The sequence below is a fragment of the Apaloderma vittatum genome, unplaced genomic scaffold (genome assembly GCF_000703405.1).
Source record: "Apaloderma vittatum isolate BGI_N311 unplaced genomic scaffold, ASM70340v1 scaffold28675, whole genome shotgun sequence".
Taxonomy (NCBI): Eukaryota; Metazoa; Chordata; class Aves; order Trogoniformes; family Trogonidae; genus Apaloderma; species Apaloderma vittatum.
Genome location: NW_009715908.1, coordinates 6,326 through 19,164, shown reverse-complemented (window position 1 = coordinate 19,164; position 12,839 = coordinate 6,326). Strand labels below are relative to the sequence as shown.

Here is a 12,839-nt window from a genome sequence, read left to right as displayed (position 1 = left end):
ATTTGAGGGCCTTTTGTAATAACTTATCCCTCATTCATCCCCTTATCAAGGAAGTTCTCCTGGCGCATCTCTTGACGGGAGTGAAGGGAGACTTTGCTCTCCGGGCAACGCCGTTCTCACGGCATGACGCGTTCGGTGCCTTTCCCCTTTCTTCTCCTGCTGACACGGAAGCTCTGCCTCCTTTCTCTTCAGCTCCTGAAATGACGTTGGATCCACTTGGCGTGTTGTGTCTGTGTGGCAGGCGAGGTGAATCCCACCTGGAGTAGCTACGTTGAGCAGGTTGAGGGCATAGCACACAAAGAGAGCGAGGCAGCGTTGAGTGTGGTCTGTCCTTGTCTTAGCTGTGTGCTGTCTCCTTTGGGAGATCTGTGCTTCCAGAGCTCCTCAAGAAGCTGTCCCATCGTTTTGGTCCCTTGCTGGCCAGGAGTTGGAGGGACGTCATCCAGACAGCAATTGGAAGATGAGAGATAAACACCTCTCAGAGGTGCTAGGACAGAGCTCCAAGCCTGTCCCAGCTCTGCACCAAGGGACATTTCACAGAAGCGCAGAATTATTGAGGCTGGAAAAGACCTTGGAGATCATCAAGTCCAGCCTATGACCCAACCCCACCATGTCAGCCAGACCATGGCACTGAGTGCCACATCCAACTGACTCCAAGTGAAGTGATTTCAGCCAAGTGAAGGCACAAAACGCGGACAGGAATGGGGCAGTTTTGTCCCTGTTTGATCCTATTAGGTCAGGCGTTACCTGGATACCTCTCTGGAGCTCCTGTCCTGTTGTATTGCAGTGGGGAAGGACACGAGACCTCTAAATTCAGAGCTGAGACAAGGGCAGGGGGACTTCAGACTGTGGATTAGCAGACGACAGCAGCAGGAGCCCTGTGGTGCCTCTCCTGGGGCTGCACGTCTGGGTTTCCCAGGCTTGGTGGGTAAAACCCTTTCTGTTGCGGGGGAAAAAGAGCTTTTTCCTAACATCGAAGTGCTCTTAAACACCTTGAGGGGAATTTGGGGGTGACGGAGCCAGGTTCTGTAGTTTTGTATCTCACCTTCACAGTCGCTCTGAAGACCCTGCAGGCGGCAGCAGGTTGGAGGAGACCCAAGAGCTCTTGGAAGAACTGGAAAAACAAAGCTGAGCTGACTGCAAGGAGTAAAGCCTGGTAGCCCGGGGAGGATTTTCTTGACTGGCTGACTTTTCCCCTTTGATTGGAAGCGCTTGTTCCATCATGCCTTTTGCTGGGGAAGAATTAGCCCGGTGGCAGAAATGCTTGGGAGCAAGGAACCTGTCCGGAACGAGAGCGTGCAGAGCTGGAGCTCAGTTGCTGAGTCCCCGTGCTGGCGGCTGGTTGCGGGACGTGCAACCCTCAGGTGCAGCGCCGGGTTCTTCACCCTCCGTCTCATCTCTCTGCAGTCAGCAATAAATCCTAGGACCCTGAAGGAAACCAGGCTGGGCTTTGTACCCTGCTTTTTATTTGTTACTGGAACTCGTGCTATGATTCCTGTCGGTTCGGGAACCTGTACGGTGGTGGTTCGCTCTGGAAGTCTACTGTGCGCGCTGCCTTTGCTTCAAACCTTGCGACAGCAGGGAATGTATTAGGGGAAAAATCTCTGGCTGCCTCTGGGAAGCACCTGCACCACGCTGCAGAAAAAGTCAACCCCCCTTTATATTCCATTATACCGTATATTTTCCTCCCTTTGCAGTGCATCTGATCTCTCCCGGCTCTCTTTCTCACCTATGTGTGCCCACCGTGAGCTTTTCTGCTTTCTGGCTTGGTCTAGGACATGAGGAAAGGGGTTCAAGTTGCACCGGGGAAGGTTTAGATTAGATATTAGGCAAAATGTCTTTACTGAAAGAGTGGTGAGGCACTGGAATGGGTTGCCCAGGACAGTAGCGGAGTCACTAGAGGTGTTTAAAAATCACGTAGATGTGGCAGGTTTAGTGGTCTTGCTGGTATTGGGTTGGCGGTTGGACTTCATGACCTTAGAGCTCTTTCCCAACCTTGATGACTCTGTGACTCTAGGGGTCAGAGAAGGCAAAGGAAGGAGCGTGGAAACCTTCTGGAGGCTTTTAACTGAGGAAGGAAGGTACAGCAGGACCACGTAGCTAAGCCCCACAGCCTACATTTTGCTCCCATTACTTTCCTCCTTGTCCTTCCCCTCTGAAGTTCGGTGCGATAAGTCGTGGCTGTGTCTGAATGGGCACAGCAGTGGGTCGTCGCCTCTTCTCTCAGCTTTTTGCTCATCCAGCTCTTTGCCAAGAGAAGACCCCGCTGCTGGTTGGACACTCTCTGGCAAAACAGACCTTTTCACTCGTTAATTTTTTGCCACCGGCCATGCGCTCGCTGCCGTATCAGGTTTGTGGTCTCTGGGAGATGTGCGTCGGCATCGCCCGGCTCTTTGCTCTCCCAATTGAATGAGGTGTGTGCTCGGGTCTTTGCAAGCTGGTGGGAGAAACCTGGATCCATCAGCCTTTTGTAACTGCGTGACCCTCCTAACTCGTTTCCCTGATAACGTAGGCGCGTGGCTAAATCTAGGAAGGCAAAGCTATGTCAAGCCTTAGGCACGGGACATCATGTAAGACCACAAAGGTGCATATCGTATCCATGGCAGAGCCCACCAAAAACTCCCCGAAACTCCAGATTTCACCTTTAGGGTGGGCAAAGAGCTCTGTGTTGCAGGGGGAACCCCCGTTCCCTCCCATACTCCACCAGAAGCAAACAGGTTTTCACCAAACTCGGGACACAAATAAGAAACCTGACTTCAGCTAGCAGCCAAAACCCTCATCAGACACAAGAATACACGTAGTTGGCCATTTTTTCCCCCAAAAAAGACTTCCACGTAGCTGCAAGGTCCGAAGACGACTCCGCCGCGATGTAGTTCAGCTCTACAAATACCATCCGGTGGCTTCCAGCGGGATCTGCGGCCAACGGGCACGATTCCCCCGGTGAAGACCAGAATGAGAGAGAGAAAATTTAAAGCAGCTCGTCGTAGCCTGGAGTCAGCATCGCGGCGCTGCCTCTGAAAGCTCCCTGCCTTACCGGGCTTGATGTTTTGCCGGTTGCACAACGCGCACATCCCGTAGATGCAAATATTTGCCCGGGCTCAGCCTCGGTTGCCCAAGGAGGGTGTTTGTTCAGATTCTCACGCTTTGCAATTAATATCAGCTCGCAATTCCTCTCAGCTCCGCGTGAGAGAAAGAGGAGGGAAGCGATTCTAGGTGTTATTTTCTTTTTATCCCCTCTCCGTGTTGTTGTTCCTCACCAGCTGGTTCTTGGAAAGGAGCACGTTGTGGGGTTTTATGTCCGTTTTGTTTGTTGTTTTTTTTTTCCTTACTCAGGAAATGCTCATCAAGGGCACCCGCGCAGCTCATGGAGGTTTTTTGTGCGCGTTCTCTCCTGAGCTACTGGATGAAAATGCGTATATCCTCTCCGTTTCAGTGCAGGTGCAAAAAAAAAAAAAAAAAAAAAAGATTTTTTGTTTAACCTTTGGGTTCGCTTTTTAAGAAACTTGGAGCAAACCTTGAAGTCTGTCCTTCATTGTGTTTTCCAGAGGGCTCTGAACTTGCTGTAGTTTTTGTCTTTTGTGCTCTTGAAGAGCAATGGTTCTTTCGGTGCTGTTTATTAAAAAGAACTTGCTTAACGTGGCAAGGAGGAATTTTCACCCTGCGAAACTCAACCCAGGTTTCACAGGGATGTCTGCCGATCGCAGCAGTGTCGTCTTCAGACCTTGCAGCTACGTGGAAGTCTTTTTTAGGGGGAAAAAATGGCCAACTACGTGTATTCTTGTGTCTGATGAGGGTTTTGACCGCTAGCTTAAGTCGGGTTTCTTATTTGAGTTACATCCCGAGTTTGGTGAAAAATATGTGGAGCGGCAGCCACCGCTTGGAACCGCTTCTTTGCAGTGGATCTCCATTTGGGCGAGAAGTATTAATTTCACACACAGTTTTCTTCAGTGCAGATTTTATGCCCTCTCTGTCCTGTCTTAGGTGTGCAGGCAAAAGGCAAAAATTCTTATATATGAGGTAGTAAAACATTTGTGATTAGGTTATGATTTGCAGTCATCTGATTTGAGTCCAGATCCTAGACCCTTATCTGCCTCTGACGGAGGGAATTAATTCCGAACGAGGTAACCTTTACCCCAGGTTTTTAAGGCTGGATTGTGAGGGTAAAATCCTAGAATCCTAGAACATTTCAGGTTGGAAAAGCCCCTTGGGATCATCGAGTCCAACCACTGACCCTACACTACAAGGTCACCCCTAAACCACATCACCCAACACCACATCTAAGCGACACTTGAACACATCCAGGGATGGCGACTCAACCCCCTCCCTGGGCAGTCTGTGCCAGGGTCTGACCACTCTTTCTGTGAAGAATTTCTTCCTAATGTGCAGCCTAAACCTGCCCTGTTGCAACTTGCAACCATTCCCCCTGGTTCTGTCCCTAATTCCCTGTGAGAAGAGACCAGCACCAACCTCTCTACAATGTCCTGTCAAGTAACTGTAGAGCTGACAGACTCCAGCTTTCAGAGCTTGATGTGCTCCTTGCTGTTGGAGTATTGTGTTCTATATACTTGCTCCCTACAAAACACTCCAGCATTTCTTTTTTACTTACACTTTTTACTTGCATTTAAGTAGTGTTGCAGGTTAGAGCTGGCTGGTTGGACATGCGGGTTTTCCGTGGGCGTTATCCAGTTTCACAAAAACTTCCCGCAAACATTTGATTCTTCTAATTTCTTTCTTTCACTTCGTCTCTTCGGTTGAAGATCCTGCGTGGGACCAACGAGAGCTCCCGCGTAGGAACCGTCCGCACCAGACCACGCCGTGGCCTCGAAGGTTCGTTGCAGGGACATGCGTGGTCCTCGGGGAGCTGCTTTCTGAAGAGGATTTTAAGAGGGGAAATCAAGCGGTGGTTTGCTTCCAGTTGGGTGTGAATGACATCGGAGAGCATGGAGGAACTGAGAAGCGGCCGCGGTGGGGTGAAGCAGAGAGGCTTTATCAGCCTTCCTGAAATCCCACCGGTGGCTTGTCTCTCTGTCTGCCTCCAGGGATCTATGATCTTGCAATACTCTTAAAAATACCGAGCTCAAGCTTCATCTCTTGAGTTTATCCTCCTAAGGAAGGAGAATTTTCTCCCACCGAGGATTTGAGGAGAAACGGACCCACAAAGTGGAGCCTGCAGAGTACCACCAAAGCATCTACACCCTTTAAGAGAAAAAATACCCAACAAACCAACGAAAGAGCTGCTCCTTCAAAAGTGAAGGCTTTCTGCTGTTGTTCCTAGCAACCATTTCCTCAGGGGGATTGTTTCCATATCTTACGAGTAATTTCTGAGTCCCAACTCGACGCTCGCAAGACAGTTTGTGTCGTGACAGGAGCTGGGCAGCTCGCGTCACCCCGTGGGGCTGGGTCATCGGTAGCAGTGCCGGTTCTCATCGCCTGTCTGTTCTCTTCCTTGCTTTTTCCTAACTAATGGTGCGGGAAACCAAACACAACTTAAGGAGCATGTTGACGTTTATCATTACTCAAACACTTGCAGTCTTGAGCAGTCAGCAAAAATGCCAAACGTTGGGGGTGTCGGTGAGGAGAATTGGAGAGGAACCCCAAACCGTGTGTAGGACCAGGCTCCTACCACTTGAACGGCGACTTCGTCGCTGTTACAATTCCTATTTTTAGTAGCAAACCTCAAAAAAAAAGAAAAAGCCTGAAGATACAGAAGACAATGCAGCCATCCGTCTGAGCAGACACGTCGCCTGCGGTGTTTTGGTGCACGCGCCATCTCTACGTCCCACCAGCCCTGCCTGGAGCCCCTTCGTTTGGGATTTGCCATGGCCTGAGAGAGAGTCCTGGGAGCTTTTTGGTGCCCTGAAGGTCCAGTTTTCAACCCCCCCTTACCAGAAAGTGTGGCTTAAGTGTGGGAGCTGCAGGTTTTGTGTCTTTGCTGGTGTTTGCAAGGTGGTAACCAATAGATTAAAAGGTCAGGACGGGGTTGCTGGGAGCTGATGGCAAAGGGTGATAGCACGGAATGCTCCCAGCAGTCGGTGCTTTGCAGAGCGATGTAGGTCATGTAACACACCTTCCCCCCCAAACAGCATCTAGAAAATACGATAAATTTTACTTCTAATAGTAAAGTTGTGCCGTTATACACTGCGGGGGTTGAAGGCTGATGCTCGGCTTTTTCCCGGCGGGGAGGTTCAGGTTTGGTTTGGTTTCCTTTCTTTATTGTATTTTAAAGCCAAAGAGCCGTGGGTCAGCTGGATCTTTGCTGCAGCAGCTCCTCCGCTGGGGTCCAGGCGATGGAAGAACCCGGACTGCTACAGAACCCGTGCAGGCTGGTTTTTGGTCATCCCCCTCCCCTTGCAGAAGCTCTAAAATAGACCAGGCGAGGTCCTCAAACAGTGTTGACACTTGGCTTTGGTGGCTTCATTGCAGGGACGCTCCCTTTTACCCTTTCCTGTAGGTGTGAGATCAGATCTCAGGTTTGGGTCTTCGAGGGTTTGGTTCTGACTCCTTGTTCCTTTGGGAAACGAAAAGAAATCTTAACACCTTAGTCTGTACGACAAACAGCTCGGGGCTGTCAGAAGTCAAGGCAGCAAGATCTGGAAGTCAGAGGGGCTCGTGGGAGATGGCTGGACACCAGGAAGGAAGATGGGAAGCCGAATATACAAGTCTGATAGAAACAAGTGATGTTTATAGCTCGGGGACCTCATTGCTGCAAGGTGTTAGGGACGTCAGTGGCTTCAGAAGATAAAGATTTGAGTTTTGTGGGGACAGCAGGGACAACCAGGGTTGAAAAGTTCTCCAAAGTGGAAACTTTGGTGCGGGAGCCCCCTTTTTCTGTTTGCAGGATGAGACCCTGCTCTGGGACCAACCACAGTTTCAGCTGGAAAGAATAAAAGAAGGTTTTGGGCTACATGAGAATCTCCTTTTCATGCCTGGCTGTCACTCACACTGCCCTAACGAAGTCGTGTTACAGTAATTACAGTGCGTTACGGTTCAAAGTTCAAAAGCTGGTGGTTTTTTCCCCCCCCTGGTGAGCGTGACCTTTTCTTGCTGCTGCGTGGCGTTTGCCCGGGAAGGTTGCTGCGCAGAGCTTGATCCATGATGGAGTTTGGTCGCCATGGCTGGCGAAAGGATGCTCCTTCGCAGGAATCACAGAAGGGCATCTCCGTGGCGAGTTGTCATCCCTGAAGCTCAAGGCTACCGGTTGCTCTCCGTACCTCTTTCAAACAAGCGAATCTGGTTCGTGTGGCTGGATGGAGCGCTTGGCAGCGCTGTTGTGCTGATCCAAGTGAGGATCGGAGACTCGCGTTGCCCTTTTCTTCATCATCAGTTTAGAGGAACTGAGTCAACGAGGTAGGGCAGGGTCTCCAGAGCCTGGTGGCCACGCGAAGTGCAGTGCCAAGACTAGATCTGGATCTATTCCTTGCCTTTTCCGGGGATGTCCTGAGGGACAGGGGATTGGTTGAGGGATTTCAAGAAGATGTGGAAGTGAGGATCGGAGACTCGCGTTGCCCTTTTCTTCATCATCAGTTTAGAGGAACTGAGTCAACGAGGTAGGGCAGGGTCTCCAGAGCCTGGTGGCCACGCGAAGTGCAGTGCCAAGACTAGATCTGGATCTATTCGTTGCCTTTTCCGGGGATGTCCTGAGGGACAGGGGATTGGTTGAGGGATTTCAAGAAGATGTGGCTACACCTAACCTCTAGGCATTGTCAGAGGGACCTCAGCCACCCTGCTGCTCTCGGAGGCTTTGCTCCTTCGTTAGTCACCTTGTCGGGCATCAGGGTTGAGGTGGAGCCACATCTCACACGAGCTCTGCGTCTGGCTTTTCTGCGGTTTCCTTCCAGCGCTCACGTGCCTGGGGATGCTGGCTGTGAGCCCACCCTAAGCCTGCATGTCGTTGTCGCCGCGGGCTCCCAAGGAAGCTCTGGAAGGAAACGCCCCCCTGCTTCTGCTGATCGTGCAGGTCTGCCAGCAGATGCTGGAGGCCGTGACGGAGGCGACTGGAATAGGCGTTGGGCTCCATCCCCTGCGTAATCGACCGCAGCCATTGACAAGAAGCACAGTCTTGGAACGTGGAGGAGCAGAAATCCCCAGCTTTACCATAATTTTACTGCATGACCATGAGCGAGTTGCTTGGCTTGCCATGAGTCCCTCTGTGCAGGGCGGAGTTACCACATCCTTGAGCTGCTGCACCCTGTGTTCCCGGGCGGTGGGATACGAGAACCTGCGTGGAGGATGCTTGGAGCTGGAGGAGCTTGGCCTTGTTAATAATCCAGACTTCTGCAGAGGGAGAGGGTGCGAGCATCACGCCGACGAGCTGAGATTTACCACGAACGGAAAATTGAAGTTTGGGTAATCCAGGACCCAAGCTGGACGGAATCTGCTGCTCCAAACTGAAACGTTGTGCCTTACCCTTTGGACATCTCTGTTTCCCTCAGTGTTGCGCGATGGTTGCTGAGCGTCGCGCGTGCCACGCAGCGCTGGGCTCTGCCTTGCTTCAGACGTGGTCGCCGTGCTTCATAATCACACAGAATCGCAGAATTGCCTTGGTTGGAAAAGACCTTTAAGGTGATCAAGTCTAGATGTCCGTGCTTGTGACAGCTTTGTGTCACCCTGCTCCTGTCGTGGCCCCACGGGAAGGAGAGCAAAGACAGGCTCCCAAATCTCCTCTTCCCTCTGACCCCTTCCAATGCGCCGTCACTTGCTTTTCTGATGTGTTTTCCCCAGATTTGCTTTCTGCTGTGGTGCCTTCTTGCCCTTTGTCCGTGAATAAAGAGAGGGGTGTCCCTGCGCAGGCCCTGCAAGGGCTCCGTGAGTGCAGAAGGATGGTCACTGTGTTTGATCACTTGCCCGTAAGGGACTTTGGCTCTTTGGGGTCACTCACGTTGTTCCTTCGAGCTCTGGGTGGGAATGAACTGTCTGAGCAGCTTTTTGTCAGTGCCCCGTTGGGAATGGAAAGGCAAGGAGGGAACTCAAGTCGTCTTCTTTCATGCCAGGAGGCACTGTCCCTCACCCACAATGAGCCAGCACAGATGACCCTGCCGGAGCTGCCTGAAAAATGAGGGGGGAAAAAATAATGCGGGGAGGGATCTTTCTCACCCTTCCTCTGTGTTTTTTCTTCTTCTAGGGGGAATTGAGCCATCCCCGGACGAGAGGACTCTGTTTCTCTGCGGGGCTGCTTAGCCAGCCAGAGGGTGAGTGCCACACGGGCAGGAGCAGATGAGGCTCCTCCTGCCCCGAGATACTCATTTGTCTTTTTTTTCTGCTACTTCCACCTCTTTCACCCCTCACTCGCTGTCTGGACCTTTCTGCTGCAATGGGATGTGTGCTGTCCTGGAGACCAGAGCTCACCGGTGCTCTTTGATATTATTTTGCTGCGAAACCTGGCCTTTGAAATGTCTCTTATCTGTTAAAAGTTAAAAGAAGAAATACAAAAGACCTAAAAGCATTATCAAAGCAACTGGTGCAACTTGCCAGCTGCGAGTACCCTCTTTCCTTATCCATTTGTTTGCTGTAAAAATAGCTATGTGTTAAGATTTAAAGCAAGCAGGAAGCTGAGCAGCCAGCCCTATTTCCATTGCAAATTCTTTTCTCAGCGAAAATGCCTTGGATGCGTTTCCTGAAAGCCGCTTCCTAATTTTTCCCTGTCAGTGGCTCGTTTGGGAGGAACGGGGAAGGGACGGGGAGGGAGAGGAGAACGGAAATCTCGTCGGCAGAAGGCATTCCTCGACTCTGGGGTCCCATTTTCCAGCCTGATACGCATCGGTGGTGCTTGGGTTGGGACTTGCACGTTCCTTAAGTGATCCCTGCCCAGGACTGGGCAGCATTTGGCCCAAAGCCTGATGTTCTCTGTCCCTGTTAATTGCTGTAATTACAAAGATCCACTTACACCAGTGCTATATACTCATCCGGTCCAAGTTTCTGCTTCATTGCTCCTTACATCTTGGGGGAAAAATCACTATGATTTGATACCGAGTCTAAGAAAGGGAAGAGATTGCTCAGAGCTTGGGTTCGTGGTTGCCTCCTGCACTTATTGTCATTTGTAACGTGGGTCTTGCTTTAAATTTCCTGGGTATCTGTCCATCTCCGTGGGCTCTGCGCTGCCTTGCACGCAGCTCCTCACCGATGGGTTTTTGCTGCAAAGGAAGGTTAGAAGCTCCACCTTGGCCTCTCCGTTTCTACAGTGCATGTTCTTCATTTGCTTGGGTGTTGTTGGGGTGTTTTTTTTCAAGGCTGGGAGGTCTGGGAGGAGAAATCTTTGTTCCAGGGCGAGGAGCCAGCCCGGGCAGGGGGGGAAGCGCATCTGCCTCTGACCCACCTGCTCGCCCCAGGAGCCTGGAGAGGAGATGAAAGCGGAGGAGCCCTGGCACTCCGAGAGCTCTTCCTCCCCCTCAGCGCTCTCCTCGACATGTTGGCAGAGTCGGCGCCAGATCCTAAAGCCCTGAGAGCTGCTCCTTTTGTGTTGAAGTGTCCCAGCCTGCTCCGTGGTGTGGTTGTGCCTTCACCAGGCTCTCGGGCAAAACTCCTCTTCCTCACGTGGGGGCTGCTCTTGCTCAGCCAGAGCCTCAAACAGCGGTTTGAGCGTAAATCACGGGCAGAATTTTAAAACTGGCTTTGAGTTCTTCCATTGTGGCCGGTGTTTTGGGCTGCTGACGTGGCTGGTGGCCCAGGTGGTCTGTCCCACGCCCTTGTGGTTTTCAGAGGGTTCGCGTTGAGCAGTGGGGTGGGACGATTCCTTCGCTCACCCGTTTCCCTCCCACCGGCCAGCAGGTTGTCCTGCGGGCCGTCAGGCGTTCCCTGCGTGGAAGTCAGCCTGGGAGGTGGGTTCTTCTGCTGAGCTCCTTGCCTTCGGGGAGGAGGCGATGGTGGGAGGTGAAGATCCCGGCAGCACCTGCCAGAGGTTCCTGAGGGCTCCTGCTGGAGACGTGGGCGTGAGCAGCCCTGGTTTAGAAGCTCCTGAGATAAGGGACCCGCTAATGTCTCTCTGGAGCTTTGGTGGCCCGTTTTGGCTGAGTGGGGCCAATTCTCTCCCCCAGAGGGCAAGCTCTTGGGTTTGGTCTTTGGGTTTATTGTGTAGGCTGGGTGCTGTTTTGGGTGGTTTAGGCTTAGCTGCCTCTCACTTGTTTTCCTTCAAGTAAACTGGCAACAAAGAAGAACTTCATTAAGAAAATTTGTTATTTGAGGGGGAAAGCAAGAAGAGCATTGCTGGACGTTCTTGCTGCTCACAGGTTGTGCTCAACCATCAGGAGCCAGGGGACAGAAAAGGGGCGGCAGCTTTGGTGAGGATGGTGCTATCTTGTTGTCCTTTATCCTTCCATCTTCTCTCAGAGAGGGAAGACGAGCGAGCACTTCAGAAGCCCGGTGCAGTCGTGCAGTCTCTGGCAGAGGAGTTGTGTTGCCAGAGGCGCTTCAGCTGGAAACTGTGCAAGGGCTGGGCCACGTGCAAGGACCCGTCCGTGCCTGCTTGAGACCTCGAGCAAAGCTGTGGCTTGCACCTCGCTGCTGGGACGTGTTTGTGGCTCCTGTGGAAGCAATCCCTCTCCTCCAGACCTGCCTGGGCCTCAAACCTGCCCGCAGCTTTCTGCTCTTCCTCCTACCAGATTTCTCCGTGAACGTGGGCCCACGTTTTGAGCCTCCTACATGATGTCATTCCTTACCCCTTTTTTTTTTTCCTTTTTTTCCCTCTGGAGCTGTATTTTTATGCTCAAATCTCTTGGGACGGGCTGCCTTCTCCTTCAGAACTTGAAGAACTTGCAGAGGATGCAAGAAGTCATTCTGTTCCTCTGAGGCTTTTTTCTTTTTTTCCCTAGTCGAAGCCATTTATTACCTCCAAGTAATTTCTCCAGGGCAGGGCCACCATTTCCAACTCTTACTCCATCTTTGACATCCCTCTCTCTTTTCTCACCTGTGAGCTGCATCGTTTGAGTTTTGCGGGCATGCGTCCAGCAAGCCAACAACGAGCATCTCGGGTTAGATTTACAAAAGCGCTTGTTAATTTAAAAAGGAAATTAAAATGAGGCGTTGGATAGGCTGTGATTTGTAACACGGCATCAGCTTGCCAGCCTCCTTTCCCTAATCTCGGCCAGGCTGGGTGGGCCTGAGAAAGCATCAACATTTTGACTCTTGAGGCAAAAGGAAGCTCCTTCAGTGATCCTGGAGGTCCTCAGAACCTCCCTCGTGGCGAAGGCGTTGGAAACCCACTGCAGATCCCTTTCGCTTGACACCCGAGCTGCGCTTGAAACTGGTGGCATGATGGGATGTCCTGGTGGGGCCAAGCCCCTTGAGTTCCTCACCTCTGCTGAGGGACCTTCTGGAGGCTTCGCAGTCAGGTCCCCAAAACCACTTCTGCCCCGGGGGGGGAAGCTCTCTGCTGGAGAAGAGGGACTGTGAAGAGCACCAGGTTGTTCTCTGCAGGGTCTCTGGGTGTCACCTGTAACCTTGATGCCCACACCTCCTTTAGGTCTTAGCCCCACAAAAGCTTTTGTTGGGCGCCTCGGTCCTCGCTGCCATGGGCAGAGCAGAACAAAGCCTGTGCAGGCAGGGGAGGGGGTGTTGGACGGGGCTTTGAGCAACCTGGTCTAGTGGGAGATGTCCCTGCCCACAGCAGGGGGCATGGAACTAGATGATGTTTAAGGTCCCTTCCAACCCAAACCGACCTGTGATTGTACGTACCTTCTGCCCTCACCTTCACTGTCACCTCCTCCCTGCAAAGACAAAGATAAGGGTGCTGGTGCCCACCGGGGCTGGGCGCTTGGTCTTCAGGCTTCCTGCAAGAGCCTGGCAGATGTTTCTTGTTTGCTGGAGCTGCGTGGCTCTGGCTCCCAGGCTGGGAGCAGGGGCCCGCC

The 12,839-nt window shown here is 52.0% G+C and overlaps 1 protein-coding gene across 1 annotated transcript in view; it reads left to right on the top strand.

Moving 5' to 3' along the window:
* Positions 1-9,148: 9,148 nt before the first annotated feature.
* LOC104273878 (GTPase HRas) overlaps positions 9,149-12,839 on the top strand; it is a gene marked incomplete at its 3' end in the record, with an annotated part of 9,758 nt that continues 6,067 nt past the window's right edge. The window contains exon 1 of the mRNA XM_009869337.1: positions 9,149-9,188. The remainder of the gene's footprint in view (positions 9,189-12,839) is intronic.